Raw genomic sequence first — 26,565 nt, 5'->3', positions numbered from 1 at the left:
CTAAGAAGCGAATGGGTCAAAGACCCTGACCCGTGGCCCAGTGAACTCTGCTATGATATGCGAGCTGACAACCGCGGACAAGCAAGTAATATTGTAACATTGTCTCATTATATGCATCCAGAGATCCATTCAAATTACATCCAGTACATTTTTATCTTGCAGTAAATTATGGAAGAGAAAAATATAAAGAGGCTTCATGTATCTGCAATGACAATATTCTGATTTTTTGCAAAGACATCTGGAAGGAACAGGATGAGTCCACATGGACTAACAAAAGAACTATCACTGTACATTGTGTCCCAACGCTCATTCACAGCCGACAAACATATCCATTATACAATAAGATGTATAAAAAGCAGCTGCACTTTTTACTTTTTAAATATTAAAGATAAGGGATCATCATCTGTGCTGTCGCTTATTACATCTATATCTTTTCATAACATGGAGCAGCCTTTCTCTATGAGACATTTTAGTTTGGGAGAAAGGAGCCTGGAAAGTCTACTGAGTTATTCTGGCGCTGAACATGAAACGATATACTGTATGTTTCATTTCTGCCATAAAGTGCAGCTCTGCTTTATAATGAGTAAACCAATGTAGGCCATTCACATAACAGTAAATAAAATACAAAACTGCTGCAAAGGAAAAATTGAGTAGTTGCTCATGAAAACCAATCAGGTCGCTGCTCTTATTTTCCAATGGGCCTTTGAATAATGAGAGGAAGAATCTGATTGGTTGAAGCTTTTCCACTGCACCAGTTTTGATACTTCTCCCATTGATTTAATAAAGGGAGCTCTGACAGGTTTCTATATTGGTTTCACCAAATTTTGGCAGCAAGACTAGAGCAGAATACTATACTATTCTTTCCTTCGAAAATCCTGGAAACCCTGACAAAAAGGAAAAACTTTAGTGTGACCAAAGTTTTGTATTATTATGTTTTTACTTTTACAATGTTTTGTTGTTTTATAGAGTTATAGAGTTGCTAGTTCAGTCAGCTTGCCTCCATGTGTCCGGTTCTAATCATATTGCCATAGCAGGGTACCAGTGTTTTATATGGGAAGAATATTGTTGTCTACAAACAAAAACACCAGAACCCTAAGAGAAACTTGACAGACCCATTATAGGTCAATGGGGCCATTTGAAAATGGACCCAAAATACATGTCAAGTTAACAGATTCTTAGTACTTGGTTGTGAGGACAGCTAATATGTTCAGCTAGTATCCTGGTTCATCTGTCTCTTAAAGGGGGTTTTCCAGTTCAATATCAATAAAGCTTGATCACTGTATGATGAAAAGTTTGGAATATTTTCAATATAGTTTGTTCCTCACTATTTTAATTTTACTGCTTGTTGTCAGTGAATATGATCTAGATGCAAAAACTGTACGAACATACTTCTCGCACATAAAGTTTTACTACAATTGTATCCCATCAAGTCAAACCTCTGCAAGTTCTACAGGATAGGCTCTAGGCTGATACATTTTACTTACACTGATACATTGTAGCAAATTATCAGCACAGAAGAGAGATATGTGCTACAGGTTTTCAGCCTCCGGATATAATCAAGAATGTTTCTATTCACTCACAGTAAGCAGAGATCTAAAACTTGAAACACAAAGTATGTAAGAACATTATAGAACCCTGCATTATACAGTGTCTTTATTTTTATTTTTTTACTGATAAAAGCACATTTCATGCGCCATGCTGTCAAGGAAGTGTTGTACCAATGTCAGGCCCATGTTCTAGCAGGACAAAGAGCTTTGACTACATTGGTATCTCCAGAGAATAGTAGGCTCCAGAGTCACACTGGCCCACCAAAGTACCAAAGGATCCTCCAGTGGGACCAGGCTCCGACACAAAATGGGGCCCAAAGGGTCCAGCAGAAGACAGCTGACTTGGGAGACAATCACTTACCATTGTGGTCGGTTTCTAATAGGTTAATTTACTAATAAACCCAGGGTGAACTTTTACCGTTCTAACTATATAACCTATTAGACCGATTATATGTCCTACATGTGCAATGACAACAAAGTTTACAATGCAATTACAAGTGGACGTAGACATGGTCTGTCCAGATGGAAGGTGGACCCTAAGAATCATTAGCTCTGGTGGGCCCAAGGAGTCCGAATCCAACACTGGAGAACTAACAGCAATGTGCATCACCAATTTATAGGAATAGAAAACACACAATAATAATATTAAAAAAAAGATATAAGAATAAAACATTTTGTTTAAAGTCATAACTGTAATGGATTTGCCTGACACAGCTTCTTTGTCGATGCCCGTGGTTAATCAGTCTGCATCTGTGCCTAGGTCTGTTAGAGTGACTCGATCTGCTACCACTCAGGCTGGGAGGCTGAGGAGTGGGAGAACCTATCATAGCCTGGCCAGACGGAGCTAGCTCACGCCCTCTGTCTATTTATACCTTCATTTTCTGCTCCTCTTTTGCCTGTGATTCTGTCTGGTTTCCTGGCTCTGCTGCTCCTCCTAATACTATTGACCCCTGCTTCAAATTGACTGGCTTTACTGACTACTCTCCTGCTCTGCGTTTGGTACCTCGTACACTCCTGGTTTGACTCGGCTCGTTCACTACTCTTGTTGCTCACGGTGTTGCCGTGGGCAACTGCCCCATTTCCCTTAGCTTCTGTGTACCCTTGTCTGTTAGTCTGTCGTGCACTTATCGAGAGTAGGGACAGTCGCCCAGTTGTACGCCGTCGCCTAGGACGGGCCGTGCAAGTAGGCAGGGACTTAGTGGTGGGTAGATTAGGGCTCACCTGTCTGTCTCCCTACCCCGTCATTACAATAACACAGTCCAAATTGTTTTATTGTATATTATATTCTAGGTATATATTTACCTCAGTAAGGTGTTAGTTGCCACGACTTTCAGCATTATTTCCATTCACTTTTATGATCCATTATCCCATCCAATCTATTTCCTTCAACTATGTTCATTAATCTGTTCACAGTGTTCCATGGCCAATTTATTCAATTGACACATAGCAGCAAGGTTGCACTCAATCAAGAAGCAAATTTCATCCTATTTCTGTGCCATGACCAAAACACAGCGCACTGCCCCCTGGGTTAACAAACATACTTGCTTAATTAATGATTTCTAATGTGATTACAAACCTGTAAGGGAAATATTCTTGAATTGCAGTAAACAATTTATCTAGATGTGTTATATTATGGTTGAAGATAAAGATGAATATCTGCATGTCCAATTACAATGGTACATACACTAGGTCTCAATATACATTTATAGCAGTGTGGAATGGGTTGCTTCCAGATTCTTCTTTAAAAGGGAAATGGCAAAATGATCTTCTGATAAAAAATAAAAGATCACATCAGTTAGGTTGATGACCTTTGACCCAAAGTTCCCAAACGTTCTAGAAATTCTCTTAAAGAAAGGTTTCCATAGAGTGAATAAACCCTTTGGCACTACTCAGAGATTTCTGTTCTGGATATCTGGCATAACATTCTAAAGGTCGATTTACACGTTCCAATGATCAGCCGAACGAGCGTTCTTAAAGAAGACCTCCAGTGGTAACACAACTTTCCATGTCTACAAGCCCAACCTGACTGTATACCACACTCTACACTTCTTTTATATATACTCTATTTACTTCATGAACTGATGCCTTGTCTCTGCTTTATAAAAGCCTCCATCTTGAATTTTAGACTTCCCCATCTTTCTCTTCCTCTCTGCTTTGCTATCAATCCCATGATGCTTCAACACAGCATCATGTGACCAGCTAAAGGCCATACCATTTCTGCATGCTGGGGCACACTGTGACTATCATTCTCTCTACATTCTCCTAAATAAGCTGAGAAACCAGAAGTATACAGCCAGGGAGGCTGCACTATATTCTTCTACATTATAGCTGTGTGACAGGAACCTAAGTATCAGTGGTAGCTGATGATAGCAGTTTCTGTCCCCCCTGTGCAAAACTAGTGTGGTACGTGAACTGCTGAAGCCTGTGATGGGTGCCACATAGATCTCAATAGAATCGAGTAGAGAAAGCGTGTCACCGAGCCAGATTCACACTGCTACTAAGCAACCATCCCAGTCTGATATATAGAGAGAGAAGCAGCAAGGAAAAACAACAGGTGAGAGACTGACACATGGAATATCATAATGGTACACACGGGAAAGTTTAGTTTTGGACAGAGTGGCCCTTTAAGAAGGCTTGCTTGGCTAATTATTGGCCCATGTAAACTGGGCAATGGCTGATCACATTGTTTATGCAGCCTATAAAATCATCGTGGTCAGCAGCACATCCTCCTGTGTAAACGGGGGATATGCTGCCGACAATGATGCAAACTAATGGAGACTAAATGATTGTAATGATCGTTCATCCTCATACAGTAATACACACCCATAGGGAAAACCCCTGATCTCCGCCATTAACCCCTTGAATGCCACGACCAAAGCTGATCGGGACATTCAAAGGTAAATGAGAAAGGGGGACCCCTCTTAGATCGTGTCACAGGGAATCCTGTGACCATGTAGAGGGACATACCTTATATGGCCAGACAGCCCAGGGTCCATTGAAGGACTCGAGAGCTATCTGACCATATTTCCTGTTGTTAGGGCATACTTAGGTATGTCCTAACAACTGCCTGTGTACTATTAATACACAGGCAAATGTATATATATCAGTACATTAAAGTTAAAAAAAAAAAAGATCAAACTAAAAATCCCCTTATGTAATCCCATAATGGGATTTTTATTGTGGTCTTTTTAAAAAAAAAAAAAAAGTTACATTAGTTAGTAAAAATTAAAAGTAAAATTAATTAAAAAAATATTAATGTTAAATAAAACAAAAACAGGAAGTAAAACAGAAAAATTCTATTATTTTACAATAAATGAACTTTATTATATTTTAGTCATAAAACATAAAAAGATACACACATATTTGGTATCGTCACGACCATAATAACTTGTATAACAAATTTCTTGCATTATTTATGATGGTCAGTGTATACTGTAAAAAAATTATGACAACTGCAGTGGAACTTTTTTTCTGCATTTTTGCCAAAATAAAAATGTATATTCATTAAACGATAATGTAAATGCAACAAAAAATCGCACCTACATAAAGTACAACTTGTCCCACAAAAAAGAAGGTCTCATACAGCTACGTCGAATAAAAAATCGAAAAGTTATGAGCGCTGGAATGGAAAGAAGAAAAAATCTAAAAGTTCAAGGCCAAAAATGGTCCGATCCTTAAGGTGTTAAAAGGGTTTTCGAGAATATAAAATTGATAACTAAATAAAGAATGATGCAGAATGAAGGCATCGTATGGACACCTCTGTGCCTGGTACTGCAGTGATGGGCCCATGATGCTCCAGTGACAGGCCATCAATATTATATCCTGGAAAAAGCCAAATGTCTGTAACTGACAAAATCCACTTAGCAGTAAAAATAATCATGAGAAACAGTAATTAGTAAAACCTTTCTTCAAATAAAAGTGACTCACCATATTCCACCGGAAAATTTTTGATGATAAATACGAAAAAAAAACATCTCTGAGATTTTTACGTGTTTTAGAAACAAAATGCTGATAATATGTGGTATAATTATTAGCCATTGTATTACCTCCCAGCAAACATTCTATGACTTCATGTTTATCAAGAAATTAGGCCACATTTACTTGTTTCGTGCCGGCTTCTCAGAAAAAACACTTGATGACTATTGCAGAGGTGTAGATTTATTATAATGTGTTCCATTATATTAGCATTATATTAGCAGCCTGATTTTGATGCCCTGATTAATCTCTCAACAAGAAAACTGTAAATGAAAGTGGCTCATAACCATATTTTAATAAATTTGAAGGTGTGGGATAATTATCGATTGTGTGACAATTCTACTGTTATGATGTCTTGAAGCGATATATATTTGTATGCAGTTCCTTTCGCTACATAGTGTACATCAGGGCCGGACTAATGGGAGGCTATGTAAGGCAATTGCCTTTCAGGCCCTCCCCATCACCCATTTAAAAATTATTCAAACAACTGAACATTTATTACTTTATAGTACATGAGGAATAAGATATAAAAATAAGATATAAAAATACGCAACCATTTTGACAAGAATAGAAGTTTATTATATAGATTTTTTGTTTCCTCCAAAAATGGTAGAGAGGTTGCTACTTGAAAAAAGGAACGGGGTGTCCCGGCTCAATGTTTGCACCAGGGGCCTCCATCAATGTTGATCCAAGCCTGTTGTTCATTCAACTATAACATTAAAAGAGTTTTCCAAGACTTAAACATTTACAGCCTTTCCTTCGGACAGGCCACCAGTGTCTTAGTCGGTGAGTTCCAACCTCAGGACATGGTGGCTTCTTCATTGTTGGCACAGGCATAGTGTTATACATACCATACTTATCTAGTTGAATTGGACTGAGCTGCAATAGCATGCACAGCTGCCTGTATGGATAAGCTATTGTGGATTCAAAGCAGGGATGCACAACCTTTTTGGTTTGAGGTCCTCATTGTCAGATTTAACCACTCACAACAGATGCAATAAAACTTAATGGTGTGTTTCCATCTGATACATTTATGACATATCGACAGTGTCTTCTAGTTTTGGGGCTCCCACCTATCGGGAGTAGACGAAAACAGCAGAACATTTCGCAACTCCCATAAACTACAATGGAGAGAATAGCATTCATGCGCAGCCACCTCGCCATCTCATCTCCTCCTCTCCAGAGTGGAACCCCCGCCTATCAGATATTTGTGGCATGTGCAGTGTATATACCATAAATGTCTCAGATGAAAATTCTAAAAATCTTTTAAAGAATTACTCAGTGAAAGTGATGGACTCTGTTATGCCAAGTGCAGGGCATATGGGGGTGGTGCATAAAACAGGGATTCAAAGAGCACCAGAGAGTACAGTACCACCACGCTCTTAGGCCTGTTCTAGACATAACACATTAAGAATTTTGCCTGAATTGATCCTTTAACTCATGTCGATTAGGCAAACCATAAGAACGTGATTGGTGAGTATCTATCTGGTGGGGCCTCCACAGGTTCTGATGAGTGATGTTTATATAGATTTAGAACTACTTTATATTTAGCATAGACAAATAATTATACAAGTGACGTTTGTACAGTGGAATGGATGTATACTTTTAACATGTGTTTAGCTTTTCTATGTAATAGCAATTGGAGGCATTTGTCATACATCAGTTTGCAGTGTATATATCGTATGACTCAAGATCAGGTCTAAAAATAAAAATGGGTTATTGAAGAAGCAAAGGACACCAGAAGCACAAATTCTTTAATTAAATTGAACGTTCGCGTGTATTTGTCAAGCTCAATTTACTAATTGCATTCACAGAATTTCATCACACTCATTTACATGCACTGTGTGGCTGTGCTGAGGGCTGCTTTCCGAAGGATGATTCTCAAAGTTTGTAGACTTGCTAAACATGTGTTCAACTCTGCATTGAATATATTTTTATAATGACTTACAGTATAGCCTAGACAAGGTCACACATTGCTGGATGCTGATTCACACCCAGCATTTTAGTTCAATGAAGAATACAAGTCAGCCTGTACGATCTCAAGGGTCAAGATCAAATAATATTCTGAAAATATACAAAGTGGGCAATCAGGTGTAAATATGGTTGGCCATGCCCAAAACATTACCTTGACTCTTCCCTACCAAAGCTGGTTCCCATAATAGAGATTTGTGTAATGCAGGTCATTTTTCGAACAAAGAAGATTTTTGAGGACCTCAGAAAAGGTGTTGTTGATGCTCATCAGGCTGAAAGGATTACCAAGTGTTGTCATCAATCTATTGTCAGACAGATCACCAATATCATTTTATTCTTCGCAAGAGTGATTGTCTTACAATAATCACGACCACAATATATGGAACGATCACAAAGAGCCTCAGCATAACATCTTATACTAGTCGTTTAATGGAAAGCTTGATGCGCAAATGCTCCTGTGCGGTTGCTTGTCCTCTGCAACATTCCAACCATGTAACTTTACATTACATGGCAGCATCCTCCAATAGAAGTAGACCGTAGTGATTTTTCACCCAAATGGTAGTCAAGATAACAGGTTACTGTGTTTGAAAAAACACCCAGAATTAAGACATCTCCTTTAAAGGAAAAGTGTCGTGTTTTTTTTTTATCATTAATTTATGTGTTTTTATTCAATAAAATTTTATATTTACTTTATTTATTTTTTGTCAAAATGTTAATTAAACTTTTCTACGTAACTGGGGGCTGCCATTTTTTATTTCATCTGTGTATGTGTCTGTTCACGACACACAGACAGATGGAATATATCAGCTACTGGTAATAGGACATACGAACGGCTCCCGTTCGCATGTTCTCTGCTTCTGCCGTCTAGCTCTGTACTGCACATGTACATGCGCAGTTCAGAGCGACCAGCATAGAAGCAGGTTTATAGGGGGAAAGCCGGCACCATTTTGGAGGTAAGTGTGTGTGTGTTCTTTGCATGTTTGTGACGGGGGTGCTGCGCCACCCCTGGTCGCGGGCGCTGCACCCACCCTCGTTGCGAGGCCCCCCCCCCTTCGCGGCCCCCGTGGGGAGTTTATGGGGGATTTTTTATTTCAATAAAAATATTTTCTTATTTCTCTGTGTTTTTTTTAATACTTTATTAGCGCCTGGATGATGGCAGTTGTCTGTTTGACAAAGTCCATTACTAAGGCGGAGCTTAGTGTGAGCCAGTAAAATGGCTCGCACTAACCCCCATTATTACCCCGGTACCCACCGCCACCAGGGATATCGGGAAGAGCCGGGTAGGTACCCGACCATCTGTTTTGATGGTCGGGCACTGGGGCGGCTGCAGGCTGGTATTATTAGGCTGGGAAGGGCCAAAAACTGTAATGCTAGGCTGCTGCTGCTGTGTTGTATCTGGCTGCTTATGAAAATGGGGGGGGACCCCACGTCGTTTTTGTTTTTTTTAATTAACTCAAAAATGACTAATTCTGGGAAGTTCTCCCTCTGGTGGCCAACATAGGAAACCGTGTGAAATTATTATTTCATTTTTAATACTTTCCACATTGTGTAAGAAAAAAAATATACAACAAAAAAACATAAAAAATATATAAAAAATAAGTAACTTGCTTAAAAAAATCATTTTAATTTGCGACACATTCCCTTTAAATTCCATAGAACTGAATAGGATCCGTCAACAGAAAAAAAAATCCCCTTACTGCAAAGAGGCATAAATGTGAAAGTGTTTATTCTAATGTCAGTCCATGCCCGTGGCTGATAACACTAAGGTATTCCTCAAATAACAATACATTACATTAGTTTTGAGCAAAACTTGCCCAGAAGTAGATCTTTAGTTTAAGCTTTCTTGGTTTTCCACTGAACTTGGATCTCTTACAGAACTACAAACATGAGGCCTTTATTTCTTTCTTATTTCATTTTAACTTTATCTACTGAGTAAAGAGCAAAATGGTATTAAACATTTTATAACTTAACTTAAAATGTTTCTGGCAAATAAGAACATGGCTTGGTCTCCCACTGCTTTCTTTACACCTGCATTTATACTATTGTTCTACGGTAATTTGTTACAACTTTATCATTTGCTTTGGCTGGTAGAACAATGTACATCATGCCGCTTTTTATGCTTTTAATTGCATGCAATTTTCCTCATCAACTACAGAGACCCACTTTGTCTAGCAAAATTAAAGTATCGTGGATGTATCTAGATGGCCTGTGTAAAAGTTGGAAGTTGGCATAATAGCTTTGTCTTTGTACATTTTACGTATAGTTCTATGTTTGTTCAGTCTAATATCTCCACTTGATCCTTCAATGTAAAGTTATAGCAAAAACAATTAGAATATTTATATCTTATCCAGTCCATCTTCCAGAAGTGTAATTGATACTATCATCGACTATTGTGGCTTTATTAAATATTTATTTATTTTTAATTGAAACATGTCTGGTTTTATTACATTTTTGAACATTTTATAGTATTTGATAATGAAGTCCTGAATGATTGGCAAATAATGGTCTTAAGGATATTAATCAATTGTGCTTCAATGGTTTATTGGCTATGTAAACCCGTGAACACTTTTTTTTTTTTTAATAAAACAATATTATATACATTGTAATTGGTTTTTATTAACAAAAAAAACAACTTTTTGAGATACAGCTTCTATGTATCCTGGATACATAGAAGCTGTATATTGGGCTGATACCTGAATCCGTCAGGTTAGCGGAACTGACGACTTCCGTGACAGCGGGTCCTGCGTGTCAGTGATCCAGCTGTTATCAATTACATTTAAGTTCATAACTTAGATGTGATCGATAACAGGTGGATCCTGCGTGTCAGAGAGGAATACTGCATGTCACCAAAACCGTCGGTCCCGTTAACCTGAACGATTCAGGTTTCAGCGTGGGGTTCAGCGCAATACAGCCCCTATGTATCCAATATCTCAAAAAGTAAAACAACATTTTTTGTAAAAAACAATTACAAAGTTGCATGAAACACTATAATACATTGTTTTAGTAAAAAAACAGTCTTCAAAGGTTTACAAAGCCTTTGGCCTCATGCATACGATGATGCGACTGCGCCATTGATTCCATTAAAAAAAAACGGAAACTTGCCGGAATGGTGACAAACGGAAACCATTAGCAAAGTTTCCGTCACCATTGATATCAATGGTGGTGCAAACGGAAGCTAAGGTTTCCGTTTGACTTTCCGTTGAGGGATTCACCTGACGGAAACCTCCAATGCAACCCCTCAACGGAAAGCCAACGCTGATGTGAACCGGCCCTTAGATATGAAAATTCAGACATTTGTGTTATTAGGAGAAAAGTATGTTTCATTCCAAGAGCACATAGAAGAACAGTATCCTATAATGAAATTAAAATGGTGTCCTCACCTAAGACAGAGGTGAGGGAATTTGCTCAGTAGTGGTAAGTTATGTTTGTAGGAGAGTCAGTTCAGCACCAAATGTCCTCCACAGGGTATATTTAAGCCTTCTTTGTAAATTAAAGTGATTGTCTCTTTTCTCGAAATAAATTTCAGATCCGATTGGATCAAATTTGCAGCCACATTCATTACGGTCTGAATAATAAGTGTCCCGATATTTCAACCCCTATAATAAATAAGAAATCATACTTACCTTCCCTGGTCCCCTGTAGCGACACATTTCTGCATCCCTTGGCCGGTTTCTGTTGAGACAGCCTCCTTAGGTGACATTATGTCCCATGTGACTGCTGCAGCTGTTGACAGGTTGGATACGAACGGGTCGTATTTTCTGCAGAAAACTGAGCAGCAAATTTGACCCAGATCCCGCAGGAAATTCCTGACTAAAGACTGCATCAAATCGTGTTTTATTCGGTGCAGATTTTAGGACGTATTTGCTGCTGCAGAGAAGAAGAGGGAACAAGAGGAAATACAAAAAAAAAAAATACCATACTCACCCTACCCTGGTCTCCCGTTGTGATGCATCCCTGCTCCCATTGGCTGGTGTCTGTTGAGCCAGCCTCTTAAGATGACATTTTGTCCCATGTGACATCTGCAACCTGTGCCGCAAACCCCAAAAGTTTTGGAGGTCGCGGAATCCAAAACTTTTGAGAAATTTGGATCGAATTCAATTTGTGTAGAACGGATTCATATATCTATAGTTGTTTCATGAAGATAGCACCTGTCTATATTCCCTATTAAGGCATATGGAGATCGAAGAGGCGAGTCCCCAGCTCCAGGTCCCCTAATGAGCAAGAGCAGAGAGCTGCTAACAAGAATGCAGACTAAAGCATCCATGTTTACATGGCTGGCCATTCTTCTGAATTCTGCCTCTCATGGGACTGACCCATAAGACGCACACTCACAGATCTCTCTGAGGTAATGACTTTGCCTCATGGATGGTGCTTCACTAGCCCATCCAATAAAAACAATTGCATGGCAATCCTGTGGCCCAAATAGCACCAACATATTCTGCAGTGCTGTACAGAGATTATTATCATTTACATTAAACCCTATCACCAACGTGGCACACAGTCCCACATCCCTTATCGCAAACACACGCAGGTAACCTATTATGAAGAGTGGGAGGAAACCGGAGTACCCAGAGAAAACCCATGCAAACACGGGAACATACAAGCTCCATGCAGATGTTGACCATAGTCGGATTTATGTCCAGGACACAAGAGCTACAAGGCAAGAGTTCTAACCACTGATCCACCATGCTGCCGTTACCTACAAACATCTAAGCACGTGATACATGACAGAGCATGTTACTGCATCTCTTCCTCTTTACAGTTTGGAGAGATGGTGGTATATCTTTCCTTTTCCTGTTTCCTCTTTAGTCCTTTCTACTCCATCGTGGACATCGTTGTGCTGCTTTTGTTGAACAAACTCATCCCAGACCTCAATATAGAATGCAGCGCACTCACCTGTTATTACATACTCAGAGGTTACACTGATGGCTGCATAATTGACCAACGTGACCCATAGATCACATATGACTGAGTGCACTCAATTGCAGGTATTACCCATGAGAACACATATATTACCTGCTTTGAACTCAAGCTGCTAAACAGATTTATTTTCAATGCTGCTATCTCCATTTTGTCTGCAGTTCATCAGACAGATGAATGCAGGTTTATAAATTCAAGATTAATAAGTGTAATCAGGCAGGTACATACACAAAGGCAGCGGGGACCATAGCAAAATCAAACTGGTACCCTATTCCTGGTAGTGAATTGCACCCTAGGGGCCTCTACTGAAATCAATAGTTAAACAGGGGCTGTGAAGCACTGTGTTTCCTTTCCTGGGGAGAAGTAAGAGGGGACAGGAATTTAGAATCTGCAAATGGATAAGGTACAGGGAAGCACTGATGCTCTGACCAGTGGCAGAAATGGTAAGCTTGTAGAGTCCTTCACAGGGTGATACTCGAGCACCGGGTCACGGCAAAAAGGGGAATGGCATTTTTGAAGGTGCGGCTTTTGTAAACGGGCATAGTTGAATATGGTCTATCGCCACAGTTACTGCAAGGGGGGAATCATGTCATCTGAAAAGACAGGAAGGTGGAGCAGAATATTAACCCTTCCATCCTAGCTGAAGCACACTGATCACCAGTGCTACACAGTTACAGAATGAATGACTATGAGCGGTCAGCCCAGCAGACAAAGGGATAAAGAGGGGAGGACAATGGCATAGCCAGAGCTGGAATAGAAATGCAGCTATTGCGTGGGAAGGTAAGGTGCTGATCTGCAGTCCCCTCTACTCAGACCTCAGAATCTAGAGCACCAGCCATCACTTTATGCTGTATGGCTTCATTTCGCTGGCCGCCGCTGCATTCCCATTCTCTCTGTATGTGCCACTGCACTGGGTCCTGATGCCATTCAGCGTCGGGATGTTGTGTGCACCGCCGTACGCTACGTCCTGAAGCTGAACGGCCCCAGGACCCAGTGCACCGGGGCCCAGAGCTAAACAAGATTCAAGAGCGAGGAAGTTAAGTATACATTATACATTTTTTTAGCCCCTCTCCCCGACAGCCGGGTGAAAACTATATATCACCGGATGACCGAGTAAGGGAAGCTAAAAATATGGTGACTTCCAATGAAATCGCTTTAAACAAATAGCCCATTTATATGAATGGACACTGTGTAATGCTTAATAATCCTTGTGGTGGCGCTGCCGGGAAATTTAACACTTACTGCCATGTTTCCCCATAGATTACAGCTGATTGCTGGGGGTCCAAGCAGGGGGACACTTTGTAATCGGAGAACCCCTTTAACTAGATTTAAATCTGTACAAGAGAAATAATGTGTTAGTTCTGTTAATTTTATTTTTAAACATACCATATTAGAGACACACACTTCGTTTCTGCATTATCTGTGTAGACAATGCAGCAGGGTGTGTGCGCTTTATGATAGCTGCAATTAATGGGAGTCAATTGCCAAAAAAATCTCAAAACTTGTATACAGGTGCAAGTATGCCTGTGACTGCAAATTTATACAGCACACAAGAAAATGGCGACAGCACTCTGCGAACACTAATGCCACCTTACAATAGGGAGGTTCTTATCGCACACTCCTCCCATTCTGCCCTGGGTGATTTTAATTATTTTAATGCGGGTTCCTACCATCCCCAAGTATATGTAGGCTTAGTCCCAGTTCTGAGTGTATGTGCAGTGTAGGCACCCACCTCATAGAGGTTGCCTTGTCATGGCAGGTGGGCTCACAAAATTTTATCAAAATGTGCACTAAGAACCTAAGCAGATTTAGCAGTAATGTATATTTCTTTATATTTAGTGGCTTAGGTGGCATTAGTCTTCGCAGTGTGCTTTCACCATTTTCTAGTGTGCTAGATAGATAGATAGATAGATAGATAGATAGATAGATAGATAGATAGATAGATAGATAGATAGATAGATAGATAGATAGATAGATAGATAGATAGATAGATAGATAGATAGATAGATAGATAATATTGGATTTTAATACATGGTTAGATGAGCTTTTGGCAGAATCACAGTGAACTGTATAAAGTATTCATGAAGTTTGTTCAGTCTCAAACCATTTTGTTCTATAAAATGTATAAAATAATATTTTCATCACATGGTTCCATTATAATAGTCCATGATGAATAAAGCCAGGCATTTCAATTCAGCAGTTAACATTTTAACATCCATTTTACTCATTACTGTACAGTATATTGATGCACATACCAATTTAAAATATGATTTTGGGTTTTCATTGGAGCTTTGGGAACCATCGGCACAGTGATGCACATCTTGTCTAGGAGCTGCACAGTAAATTGATTTGCACTACTTCATATTTGTTTCACTGCTTCGAAATTCAAATCAACAATAGAGATTTTTGCAAATAGCATATGCACCACTAAGACGGATGAATATTGCTGCATGGAGCCAGAGTGTTTGTGGTGCGGGGCTGACATTGATTTGAAAAGGTGTTAAAACATTGTCACTCTTTTTCTGTCAAATATGTTCACTTGATCTGGTGCTGAGGTCATATCACACTTCTGCTTCACACCTTTGATTATCCAGTATGCAGAAAAAGCAATTTACTCAAGTGAATCTTGGCAATGTTTTAATAAGACTGTGCAAGTCTGTATTGTTTTAATATGTCATATATATTATTGTGGGATGTATTTATGAAAATCTTGGGACAACACACAAAATCTGGGTTTGCCCAGAATCTAAACGCTCCACCCACCCCAGAAGTATAACCTGCTATGGTAGCAATGTTCTGGAGATCCAATACAAAGGCAACCATGTTTATTCACTGTTTCTCTCCCAACGACACAAGTAGCCAAGATAGTAAATAATGGAGCTACCATGGCAGGTAAGATTTCAGAAATGGGGAAGTGATCCTAGACTAAAAAAAACTCAATTATTAATTGTTTCCAGAATATGTATGTAGAGGGGAATTCCAACCAGACATTTACAACATATCCATGGTACAAGTACAAGTCTCCGTCTTGCAGCCGCTAAAGAAGATGCCGGGATAGTAAATAATGGAGCCACCATGGCAGGTAATATTTCAGAAATGGGGAAGTGACCCTAGACTAAAAAAAACTCAATTATGAATTGTTTTAATATGTATATAAAGGGGCATTCCAACCAGACATTTAGAAGATATCTATGGTACAAGTACAAGTCTCCCTCCAGCAGCCGCCAATGGAGATGCTAGGAAGAGTTGGCTGCACACATGTCCACCTCCTTCTCTTAGCGGCAGCTGCCAGCCGACTTGCAATGGGAACCTTATTCTCCTGATAGATGCGAGTCTCAGAGATGGGACTTCCACCTCTCAGACATTTTTGGCCTACCACAAGGTCAGCTCTAACTGATGGGCCTGTACGAACCATTGAACCAGCTGACTGACTGCATCAAAGGTGCTGGTATTGAAATGAATAGACAATGAATTAGAGTATCATTGATATCGATTGGCGTACCACCAGCTTGGCTTAGATAGAAATCTCAGAGTTAAGCCAAAGGAGCTCAGTAGTCAGTTAAGACCCAAGACCCCTTCATTCTAGCAATCAATAGAAGTCACTTTATCAATTCAATCTTCTGTCACATGTCAATTATTGGCAAAGATGACCATTTACTAAAAATGTTTATACATGTCTAATGTTTTGGGAAACATGACACTCTATATGAATAATTAAATAACTAATGCACAGGTTGCAGTCGTACTGGGGACCAGTGGCCTGAGGGGGCCAAAAAGGTCTCTCTGTCCCATTTGAAGACACCAGTAATATACATGACTGGTGGGAATTTGGTGGAGTTTGAAATTTGGACTAGTAACCTCTGCATATATGATATTATTTTCAGGATCATCATTCTGTGTCTACATCTGAACATACCGTATTTTACTGCTAAGTGGAAAGCATTACAAGAACTTCAGATAACTCTACTGTTTCTCCTTTGAAGTTGCACTTGTCATTTTTGGCCTGTGACATTGGATTTTCTTTCAATGGTTAACTGAACTGGATACTATGTATGCAGATAACATCCAAGTCACAAATTCATCTAGGAATGTAATTATGTCATAAAATATCACAGACATAGGATGGGTAATGCACTGCGCATGAGAAAAATGCCAGAAAATAGATCACTCGGTATAGTAATTGACCCTGATTTTGTTAAGACTTCCCTCTAGTGGCAAAGATAATTTATTGCACCCATCATTTTTCATAAACGCCTTTAATGCCATAATTCCTCAATAAAAAAATTGGATATCAAGATCTAAGGAGCATGAGCTAATAATGCTTCATAGAAGGACAGATAATCAATATAATAGCTATCTTATTAAGAGAAAGAAAATTATTTTAGAGAATACAAAGTAATACCCAGTGTCAAAAGAAAAAGCTGCAATAAAATTGCTGTACATACGAAGACAACTTCAAATAAGCCGAGATTTGCTGTGACCCAACTGAAGCTGTAGCAATGAAAGATGACAATAAGATTCTTTCTCACATTTTATTTCCTATGACAATACCTAATCCCTGTGATGTGATTAATATGGAGCATTCAAAAACAATGCTAGGCAGAAATCATAAGTAGCAATCATCTCTGCGCCTCCGTGGGTTTCCATAGTAACAAGGCTAAAAACTGTGTACTAAAATCATTCTCAGCTATCGATGGAGATGCAGATCGGAAAACAAGGATCATGCAGTCAAACAAATGCACTGGCTGTTTAATATTACTGAGAGATGACAAATGTATGCATAATTAGTATATCGTTTGCAATAAAAGGGCAAAAAATATTAGAAGCGGAGCAAGACAATAATTAATCCCTAAAACAGATTCCATGAGTTCAAGTTGTATTTTTTGGTAACTACAAGAGACAGACCTGATCGCAGGCAAGTAAGACTATGGTATCAGGAATGTTGCTTTTTTACATAAATTTAAAGGAAAGTTCCACTTTGGAACAATGTTAAAGGGGTTGTCCACTACTGGACCACTGATGACCTATCCACTGGATAGGTCATCAGTATATCATCGGTGCGGGTTCGACACCTGGACCCCGCACCGTTAAGCCGCTCCAGCTGCCTCCGGGCACCGGATGTTATGGCCCATTATGCGATGGCCGGAAGCAGTTAGCTCCGTACATAGCATAGCGGCCATGCTGCTGAACTGCAGCTCGGCCACTATTCAGTGACCGGAGCCAACTGCTTCCGGCATGTACGTCCGGTACTCAGAGGCAGCCGAAGCAGCTTAACGGTGCGGGGTCCGGGTGTCGGACCCCTACAGATCGTGTACTGATGACTTATTTGGTGGATAGATCATCAGTGGTCCAGTAGTGGACAACCCCTTTAAGAAGTTTATGGGGAAACTGTATGCATTCCCCTAGATATGCTTGCTCAATAAAACTCATATCACATCATGCCAGTAAAAGGTTGCAAACGCTCATTCATCGGCTGATTTGCTCGTAGTTGCGGCAATAAAATAGTCGCTAGTTGGCAGCACATCTCCCTGTGTAAATGTATGCTGGAAATATAAGGGACCAACGATCGTAGTAACGATCACTCATCGCTATACATAGCTGATCATTGCTCCTTGTGAAAGGAGCAAACGAGCGCCGATCAACAAGCTGTCTCGTTGATTGGTGCTCGTTTTCATGGTGAAAAAGACCCTTATACCCAAACTCAACCTGCTTTAAGTGTTTCTAATAGGGGAGTGCACTATGTCATTGACCTGGGCATCCAACTAAAAAAGTCTATACCTTATTTTAGAGATTAGGGTTGAAAAAACTGACATTTTAGGGTCCTTTTACTCTCTAACCCGTATTAGCATTTGCCGATCTGAGTACACATCCTCGTACGACACGTGCAAGTACAGTATTTTTCTAAGGCTTGTTAATCTCACATTTGGGCCATGCAGTTAAGGCAAATGTAAAAAAAAGATACTGCAAAAAAAATGCGAGCAGACTGGATGCCATACATTTGTATCCATCTGCCCATTGACTTCTAATGTACAAAAAAATGTAACAAAGCATATTATCCTTAAAAAAAATCAGTACTCAGACATAAACTTGTCAAATGTATATCAAAAATACCCTGCTGGCATATGTGTGCCAAATACAAAGCCTGGGAACTTTACAGCATCCTTTTCTTTGGTACTGTATACATCAGCCATATGGTGCAAAGGTGATGTTTTTTCCTGACTATTATAGGAGTCAAGTGTTCTGTTGGTAATTTGCAATCTTGGAGGTCGTTGTAAAATACTTTTTACAACAGTCGTATTCCTATGTAAACGGCAAATATTCTATTCTATTCTCAATTTTTCTTTTCCATCATAGCATTTGGTCGGCCTTTGTAACCAGTTTGATGACTGCAACTAATTGTGGTCCCAGGAAACATGATTCGTTTTTACATTTTCTATACAGTACTAGCTATTAATATAACTTTTCCTAAGAACAGAAGGGTAATTTAAAATGCAATTTTCAATTCCTACTTTTTGGAGAAACTATTTATTTTTATGTTTTATTGAGGTAACTGCGTGCTCGGAATGATTTATGTAGTAACAAATAGCTGCATGCAAAATCAAAGCAGCTAAATTTTTCTCGTGTACAAACATGTTGACTGGGTTCATTAGTCAGCATTGCCCAACTACGCACTGAGCTCAGCAGAGCATATTAGACTCATGTAGGAGCTAAAATGTAAGGCGGCTGTATTTGCTTTTTAAATAGAATGCCTGGTTTCACTAGCCGTATCCTGAGACCTCCAGGAGCTGTTGTTCTCTGGCAGTGTATCCAGGTCTGCAATAAATACAGTCTAATAAGTCCCTGGCAGAGGTCCATAAACTGGTTCAGTTTGACTGGATAATTTTTCCTTTGGGTGCTGCTTGTATTACCGTGCCGGCTCTTATTTAGATGCTACATATTTACATTTTAAATCAATGTGCAGTTAAAAGACACAAACTAATTTTGTTATAATATTAACTAAGATACATTTTGCATTTAAAATAATACGGTTCTCAGAAAGGCTTTTTTAGTACATAAAAATTGATGATGCAGAATCCATTCTTTTTTAAACCATAAGTAATCGCAGTCACCAGGAATCACGTGACCCTTAAAACAAAACTACGGGCACATTTTCATAATTAGTAGTTAGTACACATAATTCTGGTGAAACTAAGAGCACTCTGCTCCATTGTAGCTTCTTCCTCCTGCATTTGGACCAGAAGGAAGAAAGAATGACCTAAAAAGAAGTAGAAAGCTCTCAGCATATGGAGGCAGGCAGAGCAGGAAGTCTGTCAGGTAAAGCTTCAGCCAATGGCTGCTGAGCAGGAAGTGATGTCAAAGAAGGTGATGTCATTCTGGCAACTCCTGTACATCCCAGTAACATGCAGCCATTTTGTTATTTCCTGGTGTGTTAGGTATCTGGGGAACTTGCATTTGGGAGACTAGAGTTAAAGAATTAATGGCCCTGGTATGTTAAATGTTTTATTAAAATTTGCCTGGAGTTAAACTTTAACCCCTTGGCACCAAATGCCATAAATGCATGGAGCTGGAAGCCAGTACTTAGCGCCATACATTTCTAATACTGTGGTCACACGGACACAGGAATTGTGCCTGCACAATCATCTACAGGGAGGGGACGGCTCTGGTTGACAGCTGTTACCCTAAAACCATGGCTGGGATTGGAGAAAACTCTGTTCCCTGCCGTTTAACCTTTCTGATGCCGTGATCAACAGCAATCACAGCATCAACAGGGAAGGGGCAGCTTTTTCCCGCTGATTGTCAGCCCTGGCAAGTATGAATGCATGTTAAGGGACAACTCTGGGCCTAATAATGGCCCTCAAGGCTGTCCTCAGAAAATATATGCACAGGCAGAGAGACATTGGAATTAATAGACATTCAAATATATTATAATAAATCAACAATAATGTAAAGGTCCGCTTGTGGGACAAAAATAAATGTAAACAAAATTGTATTAAATAGCTGGTTAAAAAGAACACAAACACTAAAAATAAAGAATAAAGAGGATAATTTTTATAAAACATAAGGTTACAAAAAATATATTTAATACAGATATACAAGTGCCTTTAAATATTACATCCGATAAAATAAATTCAGACAATAGTATAAAGTGTTTGGAAAAATAGAGGGGGGGGGCAAAAGAAATGTCTAAACGGAACATTTTGCAGATTCTGCTTAAAAGAAGAACGTAATACTTGTTTTCCTGTGCTAGTATAAAGTCTGTTGGCATGGCTAATGATATGTGTCTTGTAAGTAACTGTAGGCAATGGTATTTCAGGCAGTGAAGACAAAAAGGGAGAGAGAAGGAATCTTAGTTTTTATACATTGTATACATATGCATAGTGCATATGTCTCAAGCGGGATGTAATTCTTGTGAGAAGACAATGAACTCCATAAAGATGTAAGCCCCTATTCTTTTCTTCAATTTCCCAGCCTCCTTTTATATATTTTCTTCTTAATTTCACTCTTCGTTAGTTCAAGATTACTATTAAAGGAGATGCATTTTGTCACGGCTATGGTTATGTGGACGCACTAGGCTGCTCCGCCTTAGCGGAATAGCAGCTGGCCAAACAAAAGTCAATAACAGTCTCTAGGACAAGAGTACCTCAATAGATGATTTGGCAAACACTCAGCGTGGCAGACACGTGGCGTAGCAGACACGTGGCATAGCAACGCGTGGCGTAGCAGACACTTGGCACAGATGATACTTGACACAGATGACACTTGGCACAGATATTACTTTGCACAGATGACACTCTCGACATTGACACTAGATAACGCACTGGAACTAACACAATTATTGGATGCAGCTTACAGGAAACGGGAACACTGGATGCAGAATAAAACTAAGGGACCATTTGCACAGACTAACATGGGCAGACACAACAATGCTCAGGCAAGGAGAGAAAGGGCAGAACACGTTTTAAAGTCCAGGATGTATTAAGGATTGGCCAGGGAACTTTGAACTGGTGCGTGCGCTGCCCCTTTAAGGCCAGGAACAAGCGCGCGCACCCTATAGATTGAGCCGTGTGTGTCAGTATCTCTGGAGAGGGAGACACCGGCATAAAGGGAGTGTCCTGCGGTGTCCTGCCGGTAAGTAGGATATGCCCGCGGTCAGTGACCGCGGGCACAACACATTTAATAAACATAGGTGATTAAAGAGCAAATAAAACTTAATTGTTCATTTAGAACCACACTTGAAGAAATAACGGTAATTATATTCATAGATAAATGAGAGATCTTTTCCAAGGTATTAACCTGAACATCAAGGGTTAATCTTAAGATAAAATACACTATTCTGCCGTAACCTTAAAATCGCCTGCCTAATATGGTGTAGCTCCGACCTCATGCCGACAAAACAGTGAAGACAAGTTGAGACACAGACTTCACAAGACCCTGTGGTATCTGGCACCAGGCCTTTAGCAGCAGATCCTTTAAGTCCTGTAAATTGCAAGGTGGGCCTCCATGGATCGGACTTTTTTTTCCAGGACATCCCACAGATGCTTGCTCTGATTGAGATGTGGGGAATTTAGAGGCCAGGTTGCCATAAACTCTTTTTCATGTTCCTCAAACCATTCCTGTGCAATTTTTGCAGTGTGCAGGGTGATTATCCTGCTGAAAGAGGCCATTAGGGAATATCGTTGCCATAAAGGAGTGTACTGGTCTGCAACAACGTTTAGATAGGTGGCATGTGTTAAGTGGAACCTATCAGCAGCTTCGAGTCCTCAAAACTGCTGATAGAGCTATATACAGGGTCGGAAGAGAAGCATTGTCGGTCATGCAAGTTGCATGGCCGAGGAATCTCTATTTTGATGTCTCCGGTGCCATGGTCGCAAGTGAAATGGAGGTGGTCTCTTTATGTTTAGTGCTCTGGGCTCTCTGCACTGAACACTGCCAGCCCCTCTGCTCTGGGTGACTTTCTTACGCCAAATTAGTAGACTGCTAGAGCCGCCACTCGGAGCAGGGAGTAGCACTTGCAAATGCAGCATCAAAGGGAAGATTTCTGACTTACGCAACTTGCATCACCAACAACATAGTTATATTTGCTTCTCTCCCCATCCTGTATATAGCGCTGTCAGTAGTTTTGAGGATTTAAAGGCTATGGACATCTTTGAGGGCATTTTCAATTTTTTGTAATAAATAAATTAGTCAGTGTGTTTAGTGTAACTTTGTAATTAGTCTTTATTAAAAATAATTTAATAACATAATACAGTCAGATATGTTAAAAACACAGTGGAGCTTACCAAATAAAGTGTCGCACTTTAAACAAATCTCCTTCCAATCATATCATGTCAGGTAGACTACGGTATTCATCCCGTCAAAACGACGGAACCCTTGCACAACTGAGACAAATGGAAACCATTGGCACCGATCCGTCACCATTGATATCAATGGTGATGGAAACGGAAACCTATGGTTTCCCTTTGTTTCAGTCAGGGTCCCGTTCTGACAGGAAGCTTTGATGGAACGTCAGAACGGGACCCTGACGCAGATGCGAACGAAACCTTTATCAGTCATATGACAGTTGTGATTGTCAGCTAATGGTGTGGCTAGCACCTGGCACCGAAGGCACGTACCCTCGGTATTCTGTCTGGGCACTGATCACAACATTGGATTGTATCTGTCTCCTCCCCTTCCATGGTGCCCCAATCATCTTCAGAGTCAACCTGGGCCATGTTAGTCAAAAAGTTTGAGTAAGGGTAATTTTAGACCGGCCAATTGTGGCTGTAACAATGAGCACCGATCAATGAGGCAGCTCATTGATCAGCGCTCATTTGCTCCTTTCACAAGGAGCAATGCATGGAGACCGGCGAATGTTACTACGATCGCTTGTCCCCATACATTTCTATCATGTCGGCAGCACTTCTCCCTGTTTACACAGGGAGAGGTGCTGCCGACTATGGTAATATTTTCTGCTTCATAAATGATGCGATCAGCCAATGAATGAGCATTTGCTCGTTCATCGGCTGAGCATTGTCCTGTTTAGACAGCTCAATGATGGGGGCCGAGCGATTATATGAATGTTCGTTTGTCTGAATATTGGCTCGTGTAAAAGGGCCTTAAAGGGAATGTGTCGCTAGAAATTATTTTTATTTTTTTCTGTTAAACAATTAGTATTGAAGTGATTACACATTGTTTTCATTTTTTTCATTTTTTCACAAGTCAGGAAATATTATAAATTAGATTCTAATTTATAACATTTCCATGTGCTGGCCACTAGAGGGAGCAGTTCCCAAAATTGCAGCATGGTCACTGTGGTAAAGCAACCTCATTGATATATGCTGCAAATTTAGGGTAGACACACTCTCCTTTAGTGTCTTCACACAAACCCCCCTCCCCCTCCCTTCTTCTGGCTTGTGCCAGGAGAAGGGAGGGTTTGAATGTCTTTAAACCTCCTACACTGTGTGCTGCCATTTTCTGAGCGACTGCACAGTGTAGGAGGATTAGATACAGGGCTCAGCAGACAGTATCACACGAACATACATGCACATAATACATACATCATACACGAACATAAATTACCTGCTCCTGCCGCCGCCTCTGCTGGTCTACGCTCCTCTTCCTTGCGCCTTCGCTTCGTTGAACATATGGCCGTAAGCCACGGCCAGAAGTCGTCATCTTACTGTCCGGCAGCGGCTTCCGGTCCACATGAAAATGGCGCCGGATTTCGCTCTACAAACGAGCTTCGTTTTGATCTGTGTGGGCGCGGCACATGCGCCGTTCCCAAACAGACGGAGCACGCTTCTGAGAATGGAACAGCTCCTGTTCGCATTCTCTATGGGGATGTATGTGCCGTATAGCATCTCTGTATGTGTCGTTAATCGACACATACAGAGATGGAAAAAAAATGGCAGCCCCCATAGAGAAGTAAAAGTAATAACAATGTAAAAAGTAGAACATGAGAACACAAATAAATAAAATGTATGTTAATATCATATTAAAAGCAATATAATAATAATTAAAAAAAATCATGACACCTTCCCTTTAAGTAGACAAATGTTATATAAAAAAAATATATTGTTCAAGAACAAGAAATCATTTTTAACATATTTAAAGTTTGCAGCTTTGGAGTAGTATGTGGTAATAATACACTGGAGCGTGGTCATAAAGTTACTTTAAGATGTTACTGAAAGGAAAAGCAACAATGTTTGCTTATGCACATATAATTATTGCTGTGAATTGAGGACGACGACTGCTCATCAGAGTATAGCACAAACATTTTCTTTGGCAGAATTGAATTTCATTCCAGTTTATAAAATGTGCTCTTGCAGGAGTGATATAACCCTCAAGCTGATAATCACATTTAAATCATAATCTGTGAGCATTACACTCGCTCTCTCACATCTAAAACTACATGAGACGCCACCTGCATACATTTAAAGTAACTAAAAAAAATAACAAATTGTAATAATAATCCATCTATATATGATAGATGAAGGGTATGACACATCTTGTTGGCATCTTAGTAAGCTTTCTTTTAGCTCCCACTAAGTTTAAGACCTTTACAAATATAAAAAAATATTTTAGGCTGGTTGTACATGTAGAATCCAAAAACTGCAGAAAACAAAATGTGGTAATATGCTCCATTTTTTTGCTTTCTTAAAGGCTGTTTCCACCTTTGAACATAATTTTTCAGTTTTTATATATATATTAGAAGTAATCTTAATTATTGAGTCACTATGCATTGTTTCCTGCTGTGTATGACCGCCCAAATAAGAACAGGTCGTTGCTTAGCAACAGTCCTTGAAGTCAACTGGTGACTACGCTGGTACTCCACCTTGTGGGGAGCAGATTATTTTCTTACCATATTTTGCAGATGGAAGTTATTGATAATGTGCTAACCAGTACTTCTGCACCATAGTATTTATTATATGCTGATTATTATTTAATGGTCACTAGCACATGTGATTTTGTCTTTCTGCTGAGGTTTTTCTGTAAGAGCATTTTTAAACAATAGGAATACAAGTCTAAGAAATAATGTATTAAAGGGACTAAAAATAATGAAATACTCTGATATCTACAGGCTATATGCAACACCGAAAATCCCTTTTTATAACACAATCATAGAAAAGTACATGTTTCTACTTAAAGTACTTTTATTGCCCATCTCGCTTTATTGTATTGTTCCATTTCATTAGGACTGTATTTTCCTTTCTTTAGAAATATCAGACAATATGGCAAGCATGTAACAGGATATAAGTTCATTTCCCTGTCTATAAGAATATACTCATATCTTATACCACCTGAGTTCAAACTGTTGCTAAATCCGACATTGATAAGATCCAAAGCATCGGGATCTATTCAGCTAAGCAAGTATTGCAAAGCCGATGTATAAGACTAAAGACTTTATTAGTTTTCCTAAGTCAGAGAACTAAGCTTTCAAAAACCTAAAGGGATGCATTAGATAAGGTAATGCTATTATGAACCCCTTCTATGAGATAGGAGTCAGAGCCGCGATAATTACAATGAGAAGTGTAATAGAAAAGTACAGATAAGAAAAGGGAAAGTAAGAAAGAATTAACTGACAAGTCAGATTTGGCTTGTAATGAAATATCTTGTAATGCAATTAAATTCCCTGAATGATACCGTGGATAGGAGGTTGCCTGATTCTACATGTGGTAACCACTTTCCTGTCAGTGGGAAAGGGCAGACTCGCCTTGATCTGTGAAATTGTTGGGCTGTTTCCGAGTTATACAGTGATATATATGTCGATGGATTAAGTGGGCCAAGAAATATTAGAATCTTCCCAGGTGTGAATGCTGTGCAATCTCCTACACAGTTATCAGCAATGTACTACAGTGCCAAGTAGCTGTCTAGAAAGCCATTATCTTTTATTTTTTAAATAATTTTATTTCTGTAATGTCACGTTAACTAGCTGTGAAGTTTTTTGAGTAACATGCCGTGCTAGGTCCAGTCTTCTGTGCCCTGATTATGACCAAGTCAGTTTGCCAGTAGCAACCAGTGGTTGCAAAATAACAATAACCAATGAAGTGTTTCATATGCCTCACATAAGCTTCAACATTGGTCATGATGCCTGTCTCTAACTTTCAGGGGCAAGAACCTTGTTACAGTAGGTTCTTAAAATATCCATGGGCCAGAACTGTGTTGGTGGGAC

This window comes from Rhinoderma darwinii, chromosome 7, assembly GCF_050947455.1.
Source record: "Rhinoderma darwinii isolate aRhiDar2 chromosome 7, aRhiDar2.hap1, whole genome shotgun sequence".
In the NCBI taxonomy this organism is placed as follows: domain Eukaryota; kingdom Metazoa; phylum Chordata; class Amphibia; order Anura; family Rhinodermatidae; genus Rhinoderma; species Rhinoderma darwinii.
The sequence above is the reverse complement of the archived record's forward strand: the minus strand, read 5'-3'. Positions refer to the sequence as shown.